Below are 6,000 nucleotides of genomic sequence, written 5' to 3' on the forward strand. Positions count from 1 at the left end.
GGTAAAGCATGAAGTTTGTGGGGTTTTAAGAACCAACCGATCACAGGTGAGGTTAACTTTTCATCCCCCTTTCTGAAACTTTTCTTATTATGGTCTGCACTAATACTGGTGTATTTTAAGTGCTTGTGTTATTTAAAGCATTTTGACAAGGTTGTCTCAGGGAACCACCTTGCAAACGTGTTGATTATTCGAAAGAATTCACTTTAGTGTGAAAGTACACACTTCATAAAAACGGGTGCTTTCTGTACACTACAGAGCTCGTTGTCTGTCAGCAGGTTGTTGCTGTTTGCAGCTCTCAAAAGGCACATAACGATTTTTTTACTGTTGGTGTTAGAAATTAATTTTGCATATAATGTTAATGGCATCAATAGAAAAACATTTTATCTAATTACTGAATGACTTTATTTGGAAATAAGGATTTAATTTACCATTAATGTTGTTTGACTTGTTTTATGTCCATTTCAAAAACAGCAGATCTGGGGTCATCGCTTTGCACAAGGGCCACATGTTTTCTTTTATAGATATATTTTTGGGGGCTTTTTTAAGACTTTATCTACAGAGGAGGACAGTGGATGGAATAGGAAACAGGGATGTGACATGCAGGAAAGTAGCCACAGGCTGTACTCGAACCCAGGTCACCCACATACACGGGGCACACCTTAAACCACTGGCCCGTCTTTGCCTTGGCCAGATTTTGTCTTGACTGAGGCTGATGGGGCTTTCCAAATAAAATGAACATTATGGTCTATTAACATATTACTGTAAAGATATTTGTATTTCCTTTCAAAATTTATGTAATTGTTAGGAATCAACCAGCTACACTGGGGCTATTCAGAGACTTTGGCTCTGTATTTCTGCAGCTGTCATGTTGTCCGTTGCTGGGTTTGACGCTAATAAGTTGTGTTGTAATTGGTGAAAAACAGATGCACGAAACTGATCTTTCATTTTGATTCACAGGCAGGAAGACTGCACTCTCCAAGAGCTTGAAGTAGAAAGTTAACAAATAAAACTGCAGCTTTAATCAGGACTGGACTGGTGAGTTTATCATGGATCATTTCCACTAATAATGGCTGAAAAGTGGATTTATGAGGAAACAAATGAAACATCAAGTCATTCCCGAGAAAACTTGTATGATTTTTGGGAGTTGACTTAATAACTGTAGGAATTTAAAGACAAACAGTGCCCTAAAAATCACATTTTTCTCCTCCTCATTTGAGTCTAATAACCTTTTGGAAGTTGGATGGGAAGCTTTTGGGGTCTGATTTGGTCCTTTTAATGAGTCACAGTAACATTAAGAGTAACAGGTGATTTTGAGTGTGAGTTAGTATTGGCTACATGAGCTTGGACACATCTGCATGTTGGATTCCTGCAAACACCCAACATCATGCATCCCTAGCATGTGGGCTACTTGTTGGAGTGACATTTCATTTCAAAGACCTGTAATTGTAAAGGCGTCGCCATCACGGGTGTGGCATTTAAAAACGCCTTTAATCACTGTTCATGTGCATCTTCAGAGCGGTGGCCTGCAGGGCCTAAAATACCATCCACATGTGAGCCAGGAGCTCACATACTCTTTGCCAGACAATAAGAGCAGCCTCAAGCGATGACACACACATCCCATGAACAGTACACAACACAGTGGGAGAAATGAAGGCAGGATTACAATCATGGTCCTCGCCAGCTACCATACATCATTATCTTCATGTGGCGTACGTATGTTTATGTGGGAACGAGGCGCAGGAGGACTTTGTGTTGGTGTTTACATATTATCAAACCTCCATATACAGATGCTCCCTATTAATCACGCAGAGCAAAGACAGAGCGCCTCGCTTTTATCATCACTTTCAATAAGGTGTGAGCTGCAGAAGAATTAAGCACGGGGCCCTTGTCACTGTGAGCGTCAGCGGTATAGGTAGAGCAGTGAAACAGCACTGATATGCTGCATTTCCACTCTATGGGCTGGTAATTACAGCTGATTATTTGACTTTAAAATAATGTAGGAGAGTGCAGCAATGCCCGATGGGTGAAACAGTCTAGCACCAGTGTTCTCTGACAGTGGCATTAGAAGATGTATGCATGAGACATTGCCAACTTGAAGTTTCTGATGACAGTGAATTTACATTTTTAAATAAATGTGTAATTTCCATTCGTCAGCCAAAGACAGACAGATTAAAACGCCATGCAGGGAAAGTGTGGGATGCTTTTTTGAAAGTTGCTTGTTAATAGGGGACAATAACTCAAAAATCTCATTTCTATTAATATTATTTATTTATGTATTTGTTTTGCTTATTTCACTATTAATCTATTGGAAATGTGCCTCCAGTGGTTTACTCCAAGCAATTATTTATAATCTACTGTGAAGGAAAGGAGTGAGGAGGTCTAATTTAAATCCATCCGAGCACATCCATACTGGTGCAATTTTCACTGCCTTCACAATAATTATGATTTATCAAAATGCATTTGCTGATGTTAATTATTCAGCATGGCACGTTTTTAAAAAACACAGCCAGTGTGGAAAAATATAGATTGCATGCAGCTGAATGGTTTCGTCACGGAATGGCTGCACAATCATCCATGAGGGTAGGAGTTCATGTGTGAGGTGTGAAAATCACTAGAGTGGGGTAGGTCACAAATGTGTCCTGACGTGCCTGCTGGACCTGTGCTGCTGGTGGAGGTGGTGCTGCAGCTGGTGGCGTCTGGCCCGGGCCCGCGTAAAGTCTGCGTGGATGCATGAAGACAGAAGGCGCGCGTCACAGAGATCTACAGCCTCTGGATCTCCAGTGGCCCTGCTGGCATCATTAAGGGGCTACCTTAGTGCTGATGGAGATGGAGTGGACCAGCCAGAACTGGAGCAAAACAACTCAAGGCTAACGTCTGCTGAACCAAAACGAATACGACACTCGAACACATGAAGGAGGCGGGCTGAATGGCATCATCCGGAATGCGTGACTATCAGACAGGTTTGTGCACAAAGTCTGCATCACTATACTTCAAAGGAGGTGCACTGATTTTCATAAAACCCGCACCATGCACACACATAGCAAGCAGGCACGCACGCTCTCTGCCTCTCTCTCCCTGTCACACACATGAACACGCGCGCGCACATGTCCCACAGCACGGCACATCACCTCTGAACAGCTGATAATAAACATTTCCTGTAAGCTCACGTTGTCTCAGCCACCCGAGCCTCGTTTAGCCGAGCAGCACTGTAGCCGATCTCACACAGAGCCCAGTAAAGGCCGGAACCGAACGTGCCCGCTTACCTTCCCCACGTAAAGCCATTCCTTTAGTCCGATTCCATGCTCTGAGAAGCCTGCAAATGCCGAAGACGGTGCAATCCCCCGCGGTAGAAATGTGCCTTGAGACGCGGTGCTCCTGCTCAAAATGTGGACGAGACACCTTTCTGTGAGCCTGCTGGTCTGGTTTCGAGGCGGCGGTGCTGATGCTGATGATGCTCGCTCTGAAATGCCGATAGAGGAGGAGGGAGAAACGATTTTGCGCGGGGAGGAGAGGAGGAGAGGGGGTCTCTTTGCTGCTCCGCCGTGCTGTGTGACAGGCAGCCCGGCGCGGTGCGTTTAGCCGCAGTTGAACCCGAGGAGGCTGACGGTTGATGCTGTTGCTGGTGAGGCTCGGTGCCGCTATAACAGCATCCCTGGATCATACCACCGCACCGAGGAGAAGGGGGTGTGGCACCGAGCGGCCACAGACACAAACACACACAGGCACGGGCTCTCTCGTTAGGAGGTCGTCTGGATCGTTGGCTAGGCTCATTCAGGTGAAGCCATATGGCTGCTCTGTTGTCCTGAGCTGGAGTGCTGACTCATTAAAATAGCTACAGTGGTGAAAGTTTGGTATGCTCCCTGCGTTCTGAAAAGGCTGCTGCTTTTGTAACCTCTCAGCAGCAAATTTTCAAATTGCAAAAATAAGCAATTCCAAGTAGCAACAGACCTCTGAGCAGGGGCGGATTTGGATAATCATTGAGGCTGGGAGTTTGACTCCGTCCCAGGCTCCCTTATCCACACGAAACACTAGCTGTGTGGGTTACCAGTGTCCCTCGGCCTCTTCAGTATTTCGCTGAATAAAAGTGTCCCACATAGTGATTTTACTTGTTTTTTCCCCCGAGTAAAATTGAAGTTGTACTGCAAAATGTATTCACCCTCTCTAATTTAAATTCAGGTTTCAGATTTGATGTTCAAATTCAGTTTGAAAAAATGTTGTCCCCAGAGGGGCGATTCAAGGCACCGCAGCATTACAAAAGAGCAGGAGTCTAACAGGAAATCACAATTGCAAATGTAAAAAATATATAAGAAAAGAAAAGTTGTTAAAACATTTATATGCAGTACAAGTAAAAAAAAAAAGAAAACACTATAAATGGGCGATTAGAAGGTCTCAGGTATTGAAAGTAACAGCAGTTATAAATAAGAACCAGATGAGATGGAACAATACTGAGTAAACAAAGTGGTTGTAGTGCATTCAAATGATATAGAAATCTAACTATCTACCAGCCTAGAAAATGAATTAAATTAAGCAAAGGTATAAGAAATGGAATGGGAAATAGAAGGTGTAGTTCAACAAAAGAAAAAACTACAGCTGTGACTGCTGAGTGGTCATCAGAGTGACTCTGTGACTGTTGAATGGTCGTCACAGAAACTCTGTAACTGTTGAGTGGTCGTCAAAGTGACTATGACTGTTGAATGGTTGTCAGAGTAACTCTGTGACTATTGAATGGCTTCAGAGCAACTCTGTGACTATTAAGTGGTTGTCAGAGTGACTCTGTGACTGTTGAGTGGTCATCAGAGTCACTCTGTGACTTTTGAGTGGTTGTCAGAGTCACTCTGTGACTTTTGAGTGGTTGTCAGAGTGACTCTGTGACTTTTGAGTGGTTGTCAGAGTTACTCTGTGACTGCTGAGTGGTCATCAGAGTGACTCTGTGACTGTTGACTGGTCGTCAGAGTAACTGTGACTGTTGAATGATCGTCAGAGCGACTCTGTGACTGTTGAATGGTCGTCAGTGACTCTGTGACTGTTGAGTGGTCATCAGAGTCACTCTGTAACTTTTGAGTGGTTGTCAGAGTGACTCTGTGACTTTTGAGTGGTTGTCAGAGTTACTCTGTGACTGCTGAGTGGTCATCAGAGTGACTCTGTGACTGTTGACTGGTCGTCAGAGTAACTGTGACTGTTGAATGATCGTCAGAGCGACTCTGTGACTGTTGAATGGTCGTCAGTGACTCTGTGAGTGTTGAGTGGTTTTCAGAGTAACTCTGACTGTTGAGTGGTCATCAGAGGGACTCTATGACTGTTGAATGGTCATCAGAGTAACTCTGTGACTATTGAATGGCTTCAGAGGGACTCTATGACTATTAAGTGGTTGTCAGAGTGACTCTGTGACTGTTGAATGATCGTCAGAGCGACTCTGTGACTGTTGAATGGTCGTCAGAGTGACTCTGTGAGTGTTGAGTGGTCGTCAGAGGGACTCTATGACTATTAAGTGGTTGTCAGAGTGACTCTGTGACTGTTGAATGATCGTCAGAGTGACTCTGTGACTGTTGAATGGTCATGGTTTGCCTTTATATTTGCAAATATGCATGCATGCAGCACTGACAAGCAGGCCATTCTGTTTTAACCTAGTTCTGTAGGAATGGGAGTCAGTTTTATTCTTTTCTAACTTACTTTTGGACTTGTTAACTTTGTTTTATTGACATTGACTGGTTCTCTGGCTCAGTGAAAATGTCAGTATGAGTTTTTTTCATTTTTAAAAGGGTTCTGTGCTAAAAATGTGAAATCCTTAGGCCTAAAGAAAAGTGGCCTTTAACGTTGTACCCTTTATGTTGAATAGAAGCCCAGTTTTTAAAATGTGTTCATTTTGAACATGGTTGAGCTCCAAAATTTGACACTTGTGGGTCCTATGGAGGAAAATTGGCCTTTAAGGTTGTCAATCTTGTCTTTAAATAACATTTTCATGAGGTCTTTTAGTACTGAATTTATCTTGCTTTTATTTTA

The 6,000-nt window shown here is 43.4% G+C and overlaps 1 protein-coding gene across 1 annotated transcript in view; it reads right to left on the reverse strand.

The window, feature by feature from the left end:
• Positions 1-3,590, reverse strand: part of tenm1 (teneurin transmembrane protein 1) — a 351,544-nt gene extending 347,954 nt beyond the window's left edge. The window contains exon 1 of the mRNA XM_041797861.1: positions 3,264-3,590. The gene's annotated coding sequence lies outside the window, so the exon portion shown is untranslated. The remainder of the gene's footprint in view (positions 1-3,263) is intronic.
• Between the last annotated feature and the right edge of the window lie 2,410 nt (positions 3,591-6,000).

This window comes from Cheilinus undulatus, linkage group 10 (assembly GCF_018320785.1).
Source record: "Cheilinus undulatus linkage group 10, ASM1832078v1, whole genome shotgun sequence".
In the NCBI taxonomy this organism is placed as follows: domain Eukaryota; kingdom Metazoa; phylum Chordata; class Actinopteri; order Labriformes; family Labridae; genus Cheilinus; species Cheilinus undulatus.